The sequence below is a fragment of the Acomys minous genome (assembly GCF_964271855.1).
Source record: "Acomys minous genome assembly, chromosome: 3".
In the NCBI taxonomy this organism is placed as follows: domain Eukaryota; kingdom Metazoa; phylum Chordata; class Mammalia; order Rodentia; family Muridae; genus Acomys; species Acomys minous.
This window is the reverse complement of record NC_140485.1, coordinates 83,257,025-83,276,028: the sequence shown is the minus strand read 5'-3', so window position 1 is coordinate 83,276,028 and position 19,004 is coordinate 83,257,025. Positions and strand designations below refer to the sequence as shown.

The following is a 19,004-nucleotide window of genomic DNA, read 5'->3' as shown; positions in this document are numbered from 1 at the left end:
TGACTGCGCTTCCAGAGGTCCTGAGTTCAATTCCCAGCAACCAGATGATGGCTCACAACCATCTATAATGTATACATAATAATAAATAAATCTTTAAAAAAAAAGAACCATTTGCTACTACAGTAAAAATATTCTTTTTGCTGTTATTCTCTTTATATATTCCTGGCTGTCCTGGACAGACTGGCATCAATACAGAGATCTTCCTGCCAGGGTCTGGGATTAAAGATTACTATGCCTGGCTAGTAAGAACATTCTTGTGTGTGGCCTCAGTGTATTACAATACCTGTCAAGTCACCCTAAGTCATCCTGTGTTTTCTCGGGTGGTTTGTGTCTGTTCAGTATTATCAAGTTGTCATTTTTGGTTCAAAATTATTGTGGCCTTCAACTAACTGGACCAACTGAGTGACCTTTGATAGTATATTATGTGCGTAGGTTAGTTGATGTTATATACTGTATGTACACAGATACATGCCTTAGTGAAGGGTTTTCTGGTATGCTTGGGGTCAAAATGGTTGATTCTTGGTGTGTGTGGTATTGTGGTTCAAACCCAGTATCTTGGCTCATGGTAGAGGGGGTTTGTGTGTATGTGTGTGGTGACAATGATAGGGCTGAAGGAGAAAGAAACCTGTTTTTGTTATGATCCCAAGTGTGGGATGGGGAACTGTCTTGTGTGAGAACAGGTGAGGTTAATCCACTAGAAGACAAACCACCTCATGCAGGAACTTGATGTTAGCTGAAAAGATCCGTGAACAGACTCTGGGAGGAGGTATATAAATGAGCCCAAAAACCGGAGGCGGGGCCTTTGGAGACTTGGGATTGTTTTGGCTGTTCATGGCTCCACTTCTAGAAGCTCCTAGAGAGAACCACTTGGGGGAAGGCTTTGAGGCTCCGGCTCCTGTTGAGGTTCCGGGTTCTGGTTACTCCAGGTTCCAGCAGAAGAAATCCTGCTGATTATGCCAGGAGAATCATTCCTCGGAACTGATATCGTTACAGTTTTGTTATTGTATTCTTTAATCCTCTTTTCCTATTGTTTAGGTTAGTTGGGTTATAAGTGACATACGCTCTGTTAATAAGTTTGTAATAAAATATATTGGTTAAGAAAATTGAGCCTACATCGGGCCCTGTGTAGCCCATGTCGGCCTGAAAGAAGCTATGTAGCATAGGCTGGTTGTTGTTTTGTTTTGGTTTTGGCTTTTTGAGGCAGAGTTTCTCTGTGTAGCCTTGCCTTGCTGTCCTAGACTCACTTTGTAGACAAGGCTGTCCTCGAACTCACAGTGATCCTCCTGCCTCTGCCTCTGCTGGGATTAAAGGCGTGCGCCACCACGCCTGGCTATTGTTTTAAATAGGTGTTTTTTCTTATAGTTCATTTATTATCTTATGTACATTGGTGTTTTGCCTACACGTGTCTATATGAGGGCATTGGATCCCCTGGAACTGGAGTTACAGACTGCCCTATGGGTGCTGGGAGTTGAACCTGGGTCCTCTGTGAGAGCAGCCTGTGCTCCTAACCACTGAACTGTCTCTCCAGCTGGTGTAGGCTACTCTTGAGCTCTTACTCCTCTTCCTTCACGGCTGGAGTGCTGGGTTTATGGGTGTGCACCAGCATGCTCTATGTTGTGTGTGCTGGGGATTAAGCCCAGGGCTTTGTATATGCTAGGCAAGAACTCTACCAATTTCTATTTTTAAGACAGAAGCTGTGTAAGTTACTATTATGTAACTAAAAGCATTGTTTTTGTTTTACAAGTCTTCTGGCAATTTATGAGTGGAGATAGCTGAGACTTAACACAGGGAAGGCTGGGTTTCTGAAGTGTGTGGGACACACATGGACTCTTGGGAAGCAGGGTTTAGCTAGACAGGGATGAGACAGCCAGGCTGCATATATGTTGAACTGGATGGATAGGAAGGCCCTGTCTAAGTTGACAGCTAAATAGCAAGCGTGGAAAAACTGGATCATACCAAGTAGGTTGGCAGATTTGAAGCATTATTTTGGCCAGGTTTATGTTGAAGAGCTCATTCTCATCAGTTTATGTTGCAGGTGCCATTAAGCTTGGTCAAGAAAAAGCTATGTGGAAAAGTTCTTTGTTTCTGATTCTGGTATCAGGAGAGACTGAGTTTTACATTCCCTTTATATATTTTTCCCTTTAGCTTTTCTTGGATCTGTTCTTTACAATGGGAACCTGTACATCCAGCCTCTTCACTTTTCAAATTTTTATTAAAAAATACACACACACACACACACACACACACACACACACACACACACAAACATTTTTGGGAGAAGAGCAGAGAGGATAATTCATGTATCCTTTCACAAACTTACTATTTTTGCCATGGTAGCAGTTAGGAAACAGACTTGATAATGGTGGGATTGACTAGTCTTTGAGTTATTATTTAGATTTGCATTTTGAGACAGAGGCATGTAAATCAGTAGCCCAAGATCCTTTCTTAGAAAAAGATGGAATTAAGCATTAATAGAAAGGTGTTCTATCAGTCAGGGTTCTACGGAGGAACAGGAGATATGTGTGTATTTGGAAGCCTTGCAGGCTGTGGTCCAGCTAGTTCAGCAATGCTGTCCACCAATGGAAGGTCCAGGAATCCAGGAGTTGTTCAGTCTGCAGGCCGGACGGATGAGCTGGGCTCTAACGTCAGTGAGAGAACGGACTTGCCAGCAAGAGCAAGCAGGCAGAGAGAGCGAGCTGCCTTCTTCCACGTCCTTTCTATAGGCTGCCAGCAGAAGGTGTGGCCCAGATTAATATGCAGGTCTTCTACCTTGAGAGATCTGGATTAAAAGAATATTTTCCAGCTGGGCATGGTGGCTCACGCCTTTGATCCCAGCAACAAAGGAGGCAGAGGCAGGCAGAGTGCTGTGAGTTTGAGGCCAGCCTGGTCCACAAAATCCAGGACAGCCAGGCCTACACAGAGAAACCCTGCCTTGAAAAAAACAAAACAAAAAGAAAGCGACAAGATTCTGATTAGAAGGGGGTTTTCCCACTTTACATGATTAATTAAGGAAAAAAAAAGTCACAGATGTACCTACCTGCTTGGGTTTTAGTTAATTGTAGTTGACAACTAAGAATAGCCATCACATGTTGACCCCTTGTCAACTTGATGTATCTGCTTATATCTACTTATGCCATTTTTATTTTTATTTTTTGAGACTCCCTATGTAGACCCTGCTGGCCTTAAAGTCTGCTTGCCTCTGCCACCCCAGCACTGGGATTGCAGGCTTGCGCCACCATGCCAGGCTACGTATGCAGTTTTGTTTGTTTTTTGTTTTTGTTTTTGTCTTCTTTTGTTTTTCCAGACAGGACTTCTCTGTTGTAGCCTTACCGCTCCTGGGCTTGCTTTGTAGACCAGGCTGGCCTCGAACTCACAGAGATCCACCTGCCTCTGCTTCCCCAGGGCTGGGATTAAAGGCGTGCACCACCACCTCCTGGCCTCTTAGGCCATTCTTAATTTCCAAACGAAAACAATAGCCAGGTCATAATTACACGTGACATGATGTAACTATCCTTCATAGAGCTGCAAATGCATTATGGATGTTAGACTAGATGGCAATGCTCCTAGAGGGACATTCTTTTTGTTTGTTTGTTTGTTTTGTTTTTCAAGACAGGGTTTCTCTGTGTAGCCTTGGCTGTCCTAGACTCACTTTGTAGACCAGGCTGGCCTTGAACTCACAGAACTCCATCCGCTTCTACCTCCACAAGCGCTAGGATTATAGGCATGCGCCACTAAGTTTAGAAGAGCTAATCTTTCTTAACTCTACTGTGGAGAAGCAATCCTATTCCCCTCTGCTAATCTGGACCAGTTGTTATTCCTTTCTTTGCCTGCTGGCTTAAGGGCATCGGAAACCCAAAGGAGCCAGGAGAAGTCTCAACTTCTAGTTCAAATGGATGTTTGTTGTGGCTCCTGGCAGGAGTTGCCGGTTCCCAGTCTGGAACCAAAACTTCTAGGCCAGCAGAACTTAGGGCAGAGGGAACAGGAAGCAAACATTTTCCTAGTGGGTTACTAGGGATGATCGTACATGGCACAATTCCCTTTTTGACCCCTTGATTCCTGGACCCATGGATCCTGGCGATGGCAGAAGCTGTACCCTATATTAGATGCAGATTCAAATCATGTACTGCCTTCTGGAGAGCTCTGTCCTAGCCCTGCAGCCCGCTGTCACCTAACTGCTGCTGTAACTGTTCTCAAAAGGTCATTCCATCCTTTTCAGGCCAGATGCTTCAGGGTGGTGGGGACTATGGTAAGACCAGTGGTCGTGATTGTGGGCCCACTGCTGCAAGTCTCTGGCTGTGAAGGGAGCAGAGTCAGCGTCTTCTCTAACTATCCCTGTTACTCTTTTTTTTTTTTTTTTAATTTGGAACCCTTCACAAATTAGCGAGCGATACAGAGAAGATTAGCATGGCCCCTGCGAAAGGATGACACGCAAATCCACGTTACTCTTAATGGGCCCATGAACAGTGTCCATGATGGCTGAAATGGAGGTTAGGATGAGCTCGGCAGCATGGCCTTCCACTCACCAAGGCTGACATGGCTACAGCTGCTGCTCAATGCCAGATCTGCCCACAGCAGAGACCAACCCTGAGCCCCAGATATGCCTGAAGTTTTGCCCACTGTGCAGGTTTCCCTTTGCTGGTATCTTTCAGGGATGCTTTAGAAAGGGGCTGTGATGCTGTAGTTACCCACCTCTGGGTGGCACCTGCATAACAGGCCGAACCATCACTAAACCAGCCCCTCGTCTCCTCTTCTTTGTCGTGGGGCACACCCATGAGGCATGCTTGGCAACACATGGTACTGCAGTGGGAGTAGAAACATAGGAGGCAGTCGGGCACCTTCTTTTCTTTTTCTTTTTTCCAGTTTTTAGGACAGTTTCTTTGTGTGGCCTTGGCTTTTCTGGACTCATTTTGTAGACCAGGCTGGCCTCAAACTGACAGAAATCTGCCTGCCTTGGCCTCCCGAGTGCTGGGATTACAGGCTCGGACTATGTAACTTGTTTATGCCTTCAGGACCTGCTTGGGCCTGATCACATACATTTTACTTATATTTAGTTGATAATAGATTGCTGCTGTGCATGTCCTACTTTATAACACCCAGCTCATGATGACTAGCCTAGGTCACATCATGGCCCATCGTCAAACTTTCAGATTTCCACTAAGGCCCAATAGTAGGTCAAGAGCTGTCACTCAAAGGGAGAATAGTTGTCTGTAGATGATAGTAGAACCGTGCTCCAAAATCCCAAAGGTCTCTTCTGTGATTCATCTATAGGGGCCTTCCAAAAGCTCCCAACAGCATCCTTATCTGCCACTGATACCTCAAGTACCATGGGGTCTGCTGAATCCTATGGCCCAAGTGGTAGAGCAACCTGCGCAGCAACCAGGTCCTATTCAAAGCTAGTAAAACTTGGAATAAGGGTCAAAATACTACACCTAAGTGAGGAATTATCTAGCTCCAGAATTCAAATGGGCCCACTAAAATACTCTACTTCTTTTTTCATGGTGGGAAGGGCTAGGTACAATAATTTATCCTTAACCTTAGAAGGAATATTTCTGTATGCCCCACATGAGTGGATTCCTAAGAGTTTCATTGAGGTAGAAGGCCCTTTAAATTTAGTTGGATTTATTTCCCATCCTCTGATGTGCATGTCACCAAGTTAGAAGTGGTTGCTACCTCCTCACATGGTCCAGTCAGCATAATGTTGTCACTGTAGTGGACCAATGTAATACTGTGTGGAAGAGACAGCGGTCTCTTTGTTAAGACACAAGGCTTGAAGTAAAACTGTAAAGGTATACTTCTGGCATGTCGACTAAGCAAATTGCTTCTGTTTGTTCTTATGGACAGGTACTGAGAGAAAGGCGTTTGCTAGATCAGTAGCAGCACACCACATACCAGGAAATGTGTTAATCTGCTCGCGCATATCAGCTTCACAGAAATCTGCCCACCCCTGCCTCCCCCAGTGCTGGCATTAAAGGCGTGCGCCCCACCGCCCAGCTTGCACAGAAAAAATTTAAAGTTTAACCTTTCAAATACCTTTCTACTGCTTCCAGGTTCTTCATGTGAAGTGTCTGTAAACTGCAAGCATCCACGAGAGGCTTGAGAGTGAGGCCGAGGTTTCTGAGGCCTGGCTGTAGGAGAAACATTAACTACAGGCCAGGTGAGCATTCACGGTGAGTTATACCCAAAGGGGTAAGAGAAACATTAGCATATCAGCCTCATAAGCCTTTAAGTAACTTGAGTGTCTTTTAAAGCTAATACATGTCTTAGAAATTCTTTAAATTTGGAAAGGAAAAAGTAAAATCACCCACTATCCTGCTTTTTAGAGAAATTATGACTGACATGTGCTGTTGTGTTGGAGATTAAAGCCAGAGCTTCACACACCTTATCACTGAGCTAGCCTCAAACCGTTTTGTACTTTTAATTTTTATTTTATTTTGTGCATATTTTAAATCTTCTTTTATACATGTAGTATTTTGCCTGCATGTGTGTCTGCGCATCTCTTGCCTGTCTGGTGCCCATGGAGGCCAGAGGAGGATGTTGGTTCAGACAGTTGTGAACTATCATGTGGGTGCTGGGAGCCCTACTCAGGTCTTTTGGAAGAGAAGCCCATACTTACTTATTTTCTTTCTTTCCTTCATTCGTTTTTTCTTTTCCAGCAAAGGTTCTGTGTAGCCTTTGCTGTCTGTACTCACTCTATACACCAGGTTGGCCTTGAACTCGCAGAGATCCGCCTGCCTCTGCCTGGGATTAAAGGCGTGAGCCACCACACCTGGCCTGAGAGGCCCAAACTCTTAATTACTGACCCAAGCCTCCAGTTCTTTTTTTTTGGACTTTGTTTTGGTGTTCTGAGACAGTGTCTCACTATGTAGCCCTGCCTGGCCTGGAGCTCACAGCAATCTGCCTGCCTCCGGAGCGCAGCGATGAAAGGTGAGCGCCTCCATAACTGGCCCTTTTGGTACCTTCTATTTGGAGTCAGGGTCTCAGGCTGTGCTGAGACTGGCCGTGAGCCTGTGATTCTCCCGCTTTTACCTCCTGAGTAGTTAGTATCGCAGGTCTGTGCCACCATGCCTAGCATGAACGGCATTATAGATTTTTGAGTATATTTCAAGTAAAAAGAAAGATATGAGGTATGGGGATGGGGAGTACACATACAATGTCAAATTTAGGAGACTGAGGCAGGAGAATCAGAAATTCTGGGCTAGCTTTGCCCATAAATTCAGTTCAAGGGGTCAGCACATGCCTTTAATCCCAGCACTCAGGAGGCAGAGGCAGGTGGATTGCTGTGAGTTCAAGACAAGCCTGGTCTACAAAGTGCGTCCAGCACAGCCAGGGCTACATAGAGAAACCCTGTCTTGGAAAAAAAAATTCAGTTCAAGGCCAGCCTAGCCTATATTTTTTGGAGATTCTGCCTCAAAACAAAACAAAAAACAAGCTGTGCTTGGTGGCACATCTTATAATCCCAGCACTTGGGAGGTGGTGGCAGAAGTGTTAGGAGTTGAAGGTCATTCTCAGCAATATAGTCATTTTAAGGCTAGGCCGGGCAACGTGTGATCCTGTCTCAGAAATATGTCATGGGAGGTATGGGGAGCGGGGGAAGCCCTGAGTGATTGTGTGTAGTTAATATGAACACACACAGATAAACAAAACAAACGTGGGCCAGGTATGGTAGTGGGCATCCCTGCACTTGAGAAGTAGAGCCAGGCAGATCTCTGTTTTTTGTTATTTTGTTTTTGTTTTTTGTTTTGAGACAGGGTTTCTGTGTGTAGCCTTGGCTCTCCTGGACTCTGTAGATCATGCTGGCCTTGAATTCAAAGCGATCCTCCTGCCTCTGCCTCCCAAGTGCTGGGATTAAAGGTGTGTGCCACCACGCCCAGCTAACCAGGCTGATCTCTGTAAATTCAAGGCTAACTTGGTCTACCTAGAGATTTTCTGGACATCCAGGGCTAAATAGAGAGAGACACTGTCTAAAAACAAACTCAGTAATGTACGAAACTTACAAGATGTGTGTGAGTGTGTGTGTGTGTGTGTGTGTGTGTGTGTGTGTGTGTGTGTGTGTTATTTACAGGAACATGAGTACCATGGCGTGTGTGGAGGCCAGAGAATAATTTAGGAGCTGAATTTTCTTTCACCGTAGGCAGGGATTGAACTCAGGCTCGCACGCATCTCCCTTACCCATCAAGCTGTCTCCATTGTCCTTGCTTGGTTTTTGAAATAAAGTCTTGTAGGCTGCCCTCAAATCCACTGTGTAGCCAAGGCTGCCCTCAAATCCACTGTGTAGCCGAGGCTGGCCTCCATCCTGCTGCTTCAGCACTCAAGTGCTGTGATTCCATTCATGAGGACCCCATGCCTGTCTGGAATTGGTGAGTTGCAGAAAGAACAGAACACGTTTGCTTGGCGTTTCTGGGCAGTGGTGAATTAGAGCAAATGTCCAGTGTGTCCTGTGTTGACTTTTGAATGTTTAGATGGTGAGGGGGTTGTTTTGGACTTTAAATTGGCCCAACCTTGGAAGCTACATAGATCTGTTTCTGTAAACAGATCCGATTTCAACATAGAAGTTAGCAACTGTGGAAACAAAGTCCATTAGACTTTCTTCAGATTTAGTTTGTACATTTGATTACTAGTCAGAACTAGATGTTGGATATGTTGCCATTTGCTAACTCTAGTTCCTTATGTACAAAGGGAAAATGAAGATGGTAAAATGAAAATATGTGTTAATGTATGAGATCACTTACCCCTAGGAAAGCGTTCGTGAGGAAGTGGCATTGCATGGATGGGGTTATTTTAACTGATTGTTCTAATGAAGCATTGGCTTCTGTGTACTCTCTTGAATTCCCAGCGGGTTAGCTTGTGCTTTCCTCTCTGTCTCAGTGGTGAGGGGCTCCAGCTTCTAGCACATCCATGTGTTTTGCTAGGAGCTGCTAGCCTGCAATTTCAGGCCCGCTTAGAATGCGCTCTGCCGCTCCCCACCTCTTCTAACCTGCCCCTTTTGATTTATAGTGCTTGTCAAGGCTGCTTATTTTTGGTGTGAGGATGAGTGAAGAGAGACGAGAGGCCACAAGAGGCTAATTTCAGATGAATGTAGAAACAGGTTACATTGCTTCTTCTGCGACCTTCCTCATGTGCATTTTTCTCCATTTATTTCCCCTTTTCACCCATTTCTTCCCCAGAAAGAGTTTGTTTTTTTTCCCAGTCATTGATTCTCTGTATAGCTCTAGCTGCCCAAAAACTCACTCTGTAGACCAGGCTGACCTGTGCCTCCAAACACCTGGGATTAAAGGCGTGTCCCACCACCATGCCTGGTTTAGATGACTTTTTAATCTGTAGGTTTCTTTAGATCTCACTGCTCTCAGCAGCCTTCACTGACCCTCCTTCACCCAGGTCGCTGTTCTCCCTGAGTACTCACTTTTATGTGTTTTTAGGAAAAGGAGCCCCCTGTGTCTGTTCTTGGTTTGTTTGTTTGCTTGTTTGTTTCAAGGCAAGGTTTCTCTGTGGAGCCTTGGCTGACTGGGAATTTGTAGACCAGGCTGACCTGGAAGTCACAGAGCTCCTGAGTGCTGAGATTAAAGGGGTGCACTACCATGCCCGCCTTTTTGTCTGTTTCTTAAGGAAAAGGATTACACATATATGTATCTTTTCAGTGTTTATTTTGGGAAGCAGCAAATGGGCTCTATGATATGATACTGGTTTTTGTTATTTGTTTTTTCCCAAAGACAGAGTTTCTCTGTGTAGCCTTGGCTTTCCTGGACTCATAGATCCCTGTTCTCTGGAAGAACAGACAGCCCCAGACTTTTCCCCCCTCAGATTTCCTGTAAGGTTATATTATTTTTCATTTCTTTCTTTTTATTTATTTAATTTTCATTTACATATTTTGTTGAGACAGGGACTTATTTTATAGCCTTTGCTGTCCTGGATTTTGCTGTGTAGATCAGGCTGGCCTCGAACTCAGAGATCCATCCACCTGCCTTTGCCTCCCAGTGCTGGGATTAAAGTGCCACCAAGCCCAGCTTTTTATTTTATTTATTTATTTATTTATTTTTCTTTTTCCAGACAGGGTTTCTCTGTGTAGCCTTGTCTGTCCTGGATTCACTTTGTAGACCAGGCTGGCGTCGAACTCAGAGATGTGAGATCTGCCTGTCTCTGCCTCCTGAGTGATGGGATTAAGGGTGTGCATCACCAAGCCCGACTGCTAAATAATACTATATTCCTGAGAATATTTGTAGTTTTTTCAGTAGTCTGTAATGTGGTAGTTTCAGATACTTTTGAAATATGAAGCTAATTCTCTTGCTTGGCAGCTTGATTTCGCTAAGGGGGTGTGCTTGATGCGTCTGCGTCTGCCTTTCCCCCCCTTCAGTGAAACCTGTTGACAGAAACTCAATCATGGTTAAGGGGTGCAGGAAGGATCTTGTTCCCACCGTTCATGGGGTCTCCCTTAACCAGCCGCCCTTAGCTTTGACCTGTGCGGTATCCCACCAGCTTCAAGAGACGGTCATGTTTTGACATCCTAGTATTTGTTGTTTGCGGTGAGGCAGTGCTGTGAAACCATCTTGCTTTAGCAGTTACTTTGCTCTGTGTCCTGGCCCTCCTCCTCTCCTGTTTATTTTCTCACTGAGCTACATCCCCAACCCTACTTTTGGTTTTCTTCATATGTTTTGTCAGCCTTTAGCAAAGAGGATGGGAGTTCTCAAGGGATAACTGATACATATTTGTTAATTTGCTCCCACTTTGAGCAGAGACTGGGTGATTCCCCCCCCACCTCCACCCCAACAGGGTTTCTCTGTGTAGCCTTGGCTGTCTGGACTTGCTTTGTGGATCCACCTGTCTCTGTCTCCCTGAGAGCTGGGATTACAGGTGTGACCTACCAAGCCTGGCTGAGACAGGGTGTTTTTAATTGTTGGAGACAGAGTCTCATTTTGTAGCCCAGGATGACTTCAAATGTGAGTTAGTTCTCTTGCCTCAGGTTCTCAAGTGCGGTGCCTGCTGCTTTTACAGAGGACACAGGTTTGGTTTCTTTCTGTTTGCTTTTTTTTTTCTTCTTTTTTTGAGACAGGGTTTCTCTGTGTAGCCTTGGCTGTCCTGGATTCACTTTGTAGACCGGACTGGCGTCGAACTCAGAGATGTGAGATCTGCCTGTCTCTGCCTCCTGAGTGATGGGATTAAGGGTGTGCATCACCAAGCCCGACTGCTAAATAATACTATATTCCTGAGAATATTTGTAGTTTTTTCAGTAGTCTGTAATGTGGTAGTTTCAGATACTTTTGAAATATGAAGCTAAGTCTCTTGCTTGGCAGCTTGATTTCGCTAAGGGGGTGTGCTTGATGCGTCTGCGTCTGCCTTTTCCCCCCTTCAGTGAAACCTGTTGACAGAAACTCAATCGTGGTTAAGGGGTGCAGGAAGGATCTTGTTCCCACCGTTCATGGGGTCTCCCTTAACCAGCTGCCCTTAGCTTTGACCTGTGCGGTATCCCACCAGCTTCAAGAGAAGTTCATGTTTGCTGTTTTGACATCCTAGTATTTGTTGTTTCGGTGAGGCAGTGCTGTGAAACCATCTTGCTTTAGCAGTTACTTTGCTCTGTGTCCTGGCCCTCCTCCTCTCCTGTTTATTTTCTCACTGAGCTACATCCCCAACCCTACTTTTGGTTTTCTTCATATGTTTTGTCAGCCTTTAGCAAAGAGGATGGGAGTTCTCAAGGGATAACTGATACATATTTGTTAATTTGCTCCCACTTTGAGCAGAGACTGGGTGATTCCCCCACCCCACCCCCCCAACCCCAACAGGGTTTCTCTGTGTAGCCTTGGCTGTCTGGACTTGCTTTGTGGATCCACCTGTCTCTGTCTCCCTGAGAGCTGGGATTTCAGGTGTGACCTACCAAGCCTGGCTGAGACAGGGTGTTTTTAATTGTTGGAGACAGAGTCTCATTTTGTAGCCCAGGATGACTTCAAATGTGAGTTAGTTCTCTTGCCTCAGGTTCTCAAGTGCGGTGCCTGCTGCTTTTACAGAGGACACAGGTTTGGTTTCTTTCTGTTTGCTTTTTTTCTTCTTTTTTTGAGACAGGGTTTCTCTGTGTAGCCTTGGCTGTCCTGGATTCACTTTGTAGACCGGACTGGTGTCGAACTCAGAGATGTGAAATCTGCCTGTCTCTGCCTCCTGAGTGATGGGATTAAGGGTGTGCATCACCAAGCCCGACTGCTAAATAATACTATATTCCTGAGAATATTTGTAGTTTTTTCAGTAGTCTGTAATGTGGTAGTTTCAGATACTTTTGAAATATGAAGCTAATTCTCTTGCTTGGCAGCTTGATTTCGCTAAGGGGGTGTACTTGATGCGTCTGCGTCTGCCTTTTCCCCCCTTCAGTGAAACCTGTTGACAGAAACTCATTCGTGGTTAAGGGGTACAGGAAGGATCTTGTTCCCACCGTTCATGGGGTCTCCCTTAACCAGCTGCCCTTAGCTTTGACCTGTGCGGTATCCCACCAGCTTCAAGAGACGTTCATGTTTGCTGTTTTGACATCCTAGTATTTGTTGTTTGCGGTGAGGCAGTGCTGTGAAACCATCTTGCTTTAGCAGTTACTTTGCTCTGTGTCCTGGCCCTCCTCCTCTCCTGTTTATTTTCTCACTGAGCTACATCCCCAACCCTACTTTGGTTTTCTTCATATGTTTTGTCAGCCTTTAGCAAAGAGCATGGGAGTTCTCAAGGGATAACTGATACATATTTGTTAATTTGCTCCCACTTTGAGCAGAGACTGGGTGATTCCCCCACCCCACCCCCCCAACCCCAACAGGGTTTCTCTGTGTAGCCTTGGCTGTCTGGACTTGCTTTGTGGATCCACCTGTCTCTGTCTCCCTGAGAGCTGGGATTACAGGTGTGACCTACCAAGCCTGGCTGAGACAGGGTGTTTTTAATTGTTGGAGACAGAGTCTCATTTTGTAGCCCAGGATGACTTCAAATGTGAGTTAGTTCTCTTGCCTCAGGTTCTCAAGTGCTGTGCCTGCTGCTTTTACAGAGGACACAGGTTTGGTTTCTTTCTGTTTGCTTTTTTTTTCTTCTTTTTTTGAGACAGGTTTTCTCTGTGTAGCCTTGGCTGTCCTGGATTCACTTTGTAGACCAGGCGGGCGTCGAACTCAGAGATGTGAGATCTGCCTGTCTCTGCCTCCTGAGTGATGGGATTAAGGGTGTGCATCACCAAGCCCGACTGCTAAATAATACTATATTCCTGAGAATATTTGTAGTTTTTTCAGTAGTCTGTAATGTGGTAGTTTCAGATACTTTTGAAATATGAAGCTAATTCTCTTGCTTGGCAGCTTGATTTCGCTAAGGGGGTGTACTTGATGCGTCTGCGTCTGCCTTTTCCCCCCTTCAGTGAAACCTGTTGACAGAAACTCATTCGTGGTTAAGGGGTACAGGAAGGATCTTGTTCCCACCGTTCATGGGGTCTCCCTTAACCAGCTGCCCTTAGCTTTGACCTGTGCGGTATCCCACCAGCTTCAAGAGACGTTCATGTTTGCTGTTTTGACATCCTAGTATTTGTTGTTTGCGGTGAGGCAGTGCTGTGAAACCATCTTGCTTTAGCAGTTACTTTGCTCTGTGTCCTGGCCCTCCTCCTCTCCTGTTTATTTTCTCACTGAGCTACATCCCCAACCCTACTTTGGTTTTCTTCATATGTTTTGTCAGCCTTTAGCAAAGAGCATGGGAGTTCTCAAGGGATAACTGATACATATTTGTTAATTTGCTCCCACTTTGAGCAGAGACTGGGTGATTCCCCCACCCCACCCCCCCAACCCCAACAGGGTTTCTCTGTGTAGCCTTGGCTGTCTGGACTTGCTTTGTGGATCCACCTGTCTCTGTCTCCCTGAGAGCTGGGATTACAGGTGTGACCTACCAAGCCTGGCTGAGACAGGGTGTTTTTAATTGTTGGAGACAGAGTCTCATTTTGTAGCCCAGGATGACTTCAAATGTGAGTTAGTTCTCTTGCCTCAGGTTCTCAAGTGCTGTGCCTGCTGCTTTTACAGAGGACACAGGTTTGGTTTCTTTCTGTTTGCTTTTTTTTTCTTCTTTTTTTGAGACAGGTTTTCTCTGTGTAGCCTTGGCTGTCCTGGATTCACTTTGTAGACCAGGCGGGCGTCGAACTCAGAGATGTGAGATCTGCCTGTCTCTGCCTCCTGAGTGATGGGATTAAGGGTGTGCATCACCAAGCCCGACTGCTAAATAATACTATATTCCTGAGAATATTTGTAGTTTTTTCAGTAGTCTGTAATGTGGTAGTTTCAGATACTTTTGAAATATGAAGCTAAGTCTCTTGCTTGGCAGCTTGATTTCGCTAAGGGGGTGTGCTTGATGCGTCTGCGTCTGCCTTTTCCCCCCTTCAGTGAAACCTGTTGACAGAAACTCAATCGTGGTTAAGGGGTGCAGGAAGGATCTTGTTCCCACCGTTCATGGGGTCTCCCTTAACCAGCTGCCCTTAGCTTTGACCTGTGCGGTACCCCACCAGCTTCAAGAGAAGTTCATGTTTGCTGTTTTGACATCCTAGTATTTGTTGTTTGCGGTGAGGCAGTGCTGTGAAACCATCTTGCTTTAGCAGTTACTTTGTTCAGTGTCCTGGCCCTCCTCCTCTCCTGTTTATTTTCTCACTGAGCTACATCCCCAACCCTACTTTTGGTTTTCTTCATATGTTTTGTCAGCCTTTAGCAAAGAGGATGGGAGTTCTCAAGGGATAACTGATACATATTTGTTAATTTGCTCCCACTTTGAGCAGAGACTGGGTGATTCCCCCACCCCACCCCCCCAACCCCAACAGGGTTTCTCTGTGTAGCCTTGGCTGTCTGGACTTGCTTTGTGGATCCACCTGTCTCTGTCTCCCTGAGAGCTGGGATTACAGGTGTGACCTACCAAGCCTGGCTGAGACAGGGTGTTTTTAATTGTTGGAGACAGAGTCTCATTTTGTAGCCCAGGATGACTTCAAATGTGAGTTAGTTCTCTTGCCTCAGGTTCTCAAGTGCGGTGCCTGCTGCTTTTACAGAGGACACAGGTTTGGTTTCTTTCTGTTTGCTTTTTTTTTTCTTCTTTTTTTGAGACAGGGTTTCTCTGTGTAGCCTTGGCTGTCCTGGATTCACTTTGTAGACCGGACTGGTGTCGAACTCAGAGATGTGAGATCTGCCTGTCTCTGCCTCCTGAGTGATGGGATTAAGGGTGTGCATCACCAAGCCCGACTGCTAAATAATACTATATTCCTGAGAATATTTGTAGTTTTTTCAGTAGTCTTTAATGTGGTAGTTTCAGATACTTTTGAAATATGAAGCTAATTCTCTTGCTTGGCAGCTTGATTTCGCTAAGGGGGTGTGCTTGATGCGTCTGCGTCTGCCTTTTCCCCCCTTCAGTGAAACCTGTTGACAGAAACTCAATCGTGGTTAAGGGGTGCAGGAAGGATCTTGTTCCCACCGTTCATGGGGTCTCCCTTAACCAGCTGCCCTTAGCTTTGACCTGTGCGGTATCCCACCAGCTTCAAGAGACGGTCATGTTTTGACATCCTAGTATTTGTTGTTTGCGGTGAGGCAGTGCTGTGAAACCATCTTGCTTTAGCAGTTACTTTGCTCTGTGTCCTGGCCCTCCTCCTCTCCTGTTTATTTTCTCACTGAGCTACATCCCCAACCCTACTTTGGTTTTCTTCATATGTTTTGTCAGCCTTTAGCAAAGAGGATGGGAGTTCTCAAGGGATAACTGATACATATTTGTTAATTTGCTCCCACTTTGAGCAGAGACTGGGTGATTCCCCCCCCCACCACCCCAACAGGGTTTCTCTGTGTAGCCTTGGCTGTCTGGACTTGCTTTGTGGATCCACCTGTCTCTGTCTCCCTGAGAGCTGGGATTTCAGGTGTGACCTACCAAGCCTGGCTGAGACAGGGTGTTTTTAATTGTTGGAGACAGAGTCTCATTTTGTAGCCCAGGATGACTTCAAATGTGAGTTAGTTCTCTTGCCTCAGGTTCTCAAGTGCGGTGCCTGCTGCTTTTACAGAGGACACAGGTTTGGTTTCTTTCTGTTTGCTTTTTTTTTTTCTTCTTTTTTTGAGACAGGTTTTCTCTGTGTAGCCTTGGCTGTCCTGGATTCACTTTGTAGACCAGGCTGGCCTGGAACTTACAAAGATCTGCCTGCCTCTGCCTCCTGAGTTCTGGGATTAAAGGTGTGTGCTACCGCGCCCTACTTAAATACGGTTTTTTAATATTGCTATTATATTCTAATATTTTATATTATGAACATAGTGAATTTTTTAATCCTCATGGAATTAAGTTCTCACCTAGCCAAGACTTCATGATCAGACTCTGTTTAAAAAGAGAAGCCAGTGAATGAATTAGATTTGTTCTAAGTAATTATGAAAATTGATAAGGTTGTTATTGACCAGGGAAACCAATACCTCCTGTGAGTGTTTGTAATGCTCTAAATCAGTGGTTCTAACCCTTGGGACCCCTTTTGGGGTCAAACGGCCCTTTCACTGGGTTCACCTAAGACCTTGGAAAACACATTACAATTCGTAAGAGTAGCAAAATTACAGTTATGAAGTAGCAACAAAAATAAATTTATGGTTGGGGTCACCATGACGTGAGGACTCTATTAAAGGGTCACAGCGTTAGGAAGGCTGAGAACTACTGCTCTAATGATGTGTTGGCATGGTTGTTTTCTCTCTGTCTGCCTCTTGACTTTCTCTAACTTTCCCCAGTCGACTATCTGTCTTTCCTTTTTTTTTTTCTTCCTCTCTTTGGTGTAGTTCTATAGTGAGGTCGCTTTGGAAGTTGAAATGTAGTATAAACTGGCCATAAACTGATCCTTCTGCCTCAGCTTCCTAAATGCTCGGACTGCAGATGTGATCCACCATGCTGACATTTCCATCTCACTTGCTGTGTGTGGTGGCCTGGATGCTTTGATACAGATGTTTTTTGTGAAACTCATAAAGTTGGGAGATACTCAGTAAAGGTCTGGTAATAAAAACATAGTGAACAAGAAGTAAAACAGTTGCTGTTGTCAATGGAAAGGGCTGTGGAGTGGCAAGGGCCCTTCAGACAGAGTGCAGAGATGGCAGAAGAATTTGTCTAAAAACTATCCTTCAGTAAGAGTGATAGGGAGCTGGGTGGTGGTGGCGCACGCCTTTAATCCCAGCACTTGGGAGGCAGAGGCCGGTGGATCACTGTAAGTTTGAGGCCAGTCTAGTCTACTGAGTGAGTCCAATACAGCAAAGGCTACACAGAAACCCTGTCTGGAAAAAAAAAAGGAGGAAGGGAGGGAACATTTGTCAGGTTGATTGGCATAAGCTGAGTTGATCCTACAAAGCCAGGTTCTCTGGTTCATCCATTTCTATCTAGTTGACTCAGCACTTCCACGTGACCTGTATCTTGGGGAACTAAGCAGATGTCTGCAATTTTGTTTTACAGACTTGTTACCCTCCAGATCTGCGACCAAGATGAACCGAGATCCCCAGACTCCCGTACTGCAAACCAAATACCGTGCAAGGCCTGTGACGTGCAAAAGTGCAGCAGAGCAGGAGGCTGAGGAGCTTGAGAAACTGCAACAGTAGGTCCCTGCTCACTTTCAGTCCCACGGGGACAGTGGTGGCTGTTTTCCTTCCCATGAAATGTGTGGCATGCAGTGACTCCGTAGCCTGTGTTCCTGCCTCTCTGACTGAGAGTGGGACCATGGAGGTGCCCTGGAGCATCATCTGATAAACACCCAATTCAGTGCAATGTAATGGGGGTAGCAGAGCCTCACTTTGGATTCTAATTGAGAATAAGGTTAGTCTAGGTAGACCACACCTTTGCCTGATTATCAAAGCACCTGCAGCTTGACTCTCGGGAGAAGCTGGAACTTAATGTAGTCAGCACTGAAGCTCATCTCCCTGCACCGGCCATGATCGTTATGGTACTGGGGTGAAACCCAGGGCCCATGTGCACGTAGGACAAACACTGTGCTGTTGTTTTCAAGTAGAGCCTCACTGAGTGGCTTGGGCTGGCTGTGTAGCTCAGGTGTGTCTTGATTATGTTAGTCTCTTGCCTTGGCCTGGATCTCTGGGATTACAGACCTAGGTCGTCAGCCTGCAGGGGTTCATGTATTCCTAGCGAGCCTCAAAATTGCTATTAGCCAAAGGTGACTTTTTCATTTTATGTGTATGGGAGTTTTGCTTGCATGTAATGTTTCCTTATCACTGACATGCCTGGGGCCCATGGAAGCCAGGGGAGGCTTTCTGTCCTGTGGAGCTGGAGTTACAGATGGTTGTTAGTCACCACGTGGATCCTGGGAATTGAGCCTTGTCTGGAGTAGCAGCCAGTACTCTTAACCTAAGACATCTCTCCAGCCCCAAATTTGAATTTCTGGTCCTCCTCTCTCTGCCTGCTGAGTGCTAGGATTACAGGCACCTGCCTCCATGGAGCCCAGCCCCAGCCCCAGCCCCAGCAGGGTTTTGATGATGTCATTTACTCTTTTTTCAGGAGGTGAAGAACATGGCTGTGGAGAGGATGGATTTTGTGTACATGGTGGACCATCTTACTGCTTATTTATAGGTTCTGTTCTACTTTGTGCAGATTTTATCTGATTTAAAAGCATTTTGTATTTATTACTTAAATTTCTTTGTTACAGATACAAATTCAAAGCACAGGAATTTGATCCCAGGATCTTGTGACCCTTTAAAAAAAGGTTATTTCAAGTCAAGTTGGAAAATGTAGGCTGAGCCTTTCTATCGTCAGCAGCAAGAGTACAGACCGGGCTTCAGCAGCGCCTCTGTACGCTGTCCGGGTCCATGCAGTTGTCTTCCTTAGTGCCATAAGGAGGGTCCCTGCCTCACAGAACAAAGATCGAATCCCACAGCCTGGGGCTGCTTCTCATTTGTACTGTGACTAAAACAATAGACTTTATTTTATGGTTAAAATACATATATAGAAGGGGTGGTGGTGGGAGACCAGGTGGAAAGTGAAAGCTGTGCCAGAACAAAACCCGAAATTCTAGTGTCTGAAAGAAGTGCGATTAAAGCCAA

The 19,004-nt window shown here is 45.5% G+C and overlaps 1 protein-coding gene and 1 long non-coding RNA gene across 2 annotated transcripts in view; one reads left to right on the top strand and one right to left on the bottom strand.

The window, feature by feature from the left end:
- Positions 1-1,799: 1,799 nt before the first annotated feature.
- On the bottom strand, positions 1,800-6,167 carry LOC311594422. The gene is made up of 2 exons (XR_014778086.1): positions 6,031-6,167; positions 1,800-2,779 (listed from the first exon to the last, which is right to left on the bottom strand). It is a non-coding gene; the product is annotated as an uncharacterized lncRNA (long non-coding RNA).
- A 12,295-nt stretch (positions 6,168-18,462) lies between these two features.
- The window catches only part of LOC311594402 (targeting protein for Xklp2-like), a 42,901-nt gene continuing 42,359 nt past the window's right edge, over positions 18,463-19,004 (top strand). The window contains exon 1 of the mRNA XM_084776054.1: positions 18,463-18,534. The gene's annotated coding sequence lies outside the window, so the exon portion shown is untranslated. The remainder of the gene's footprint in view (positions 18,535-19,004) is intronic.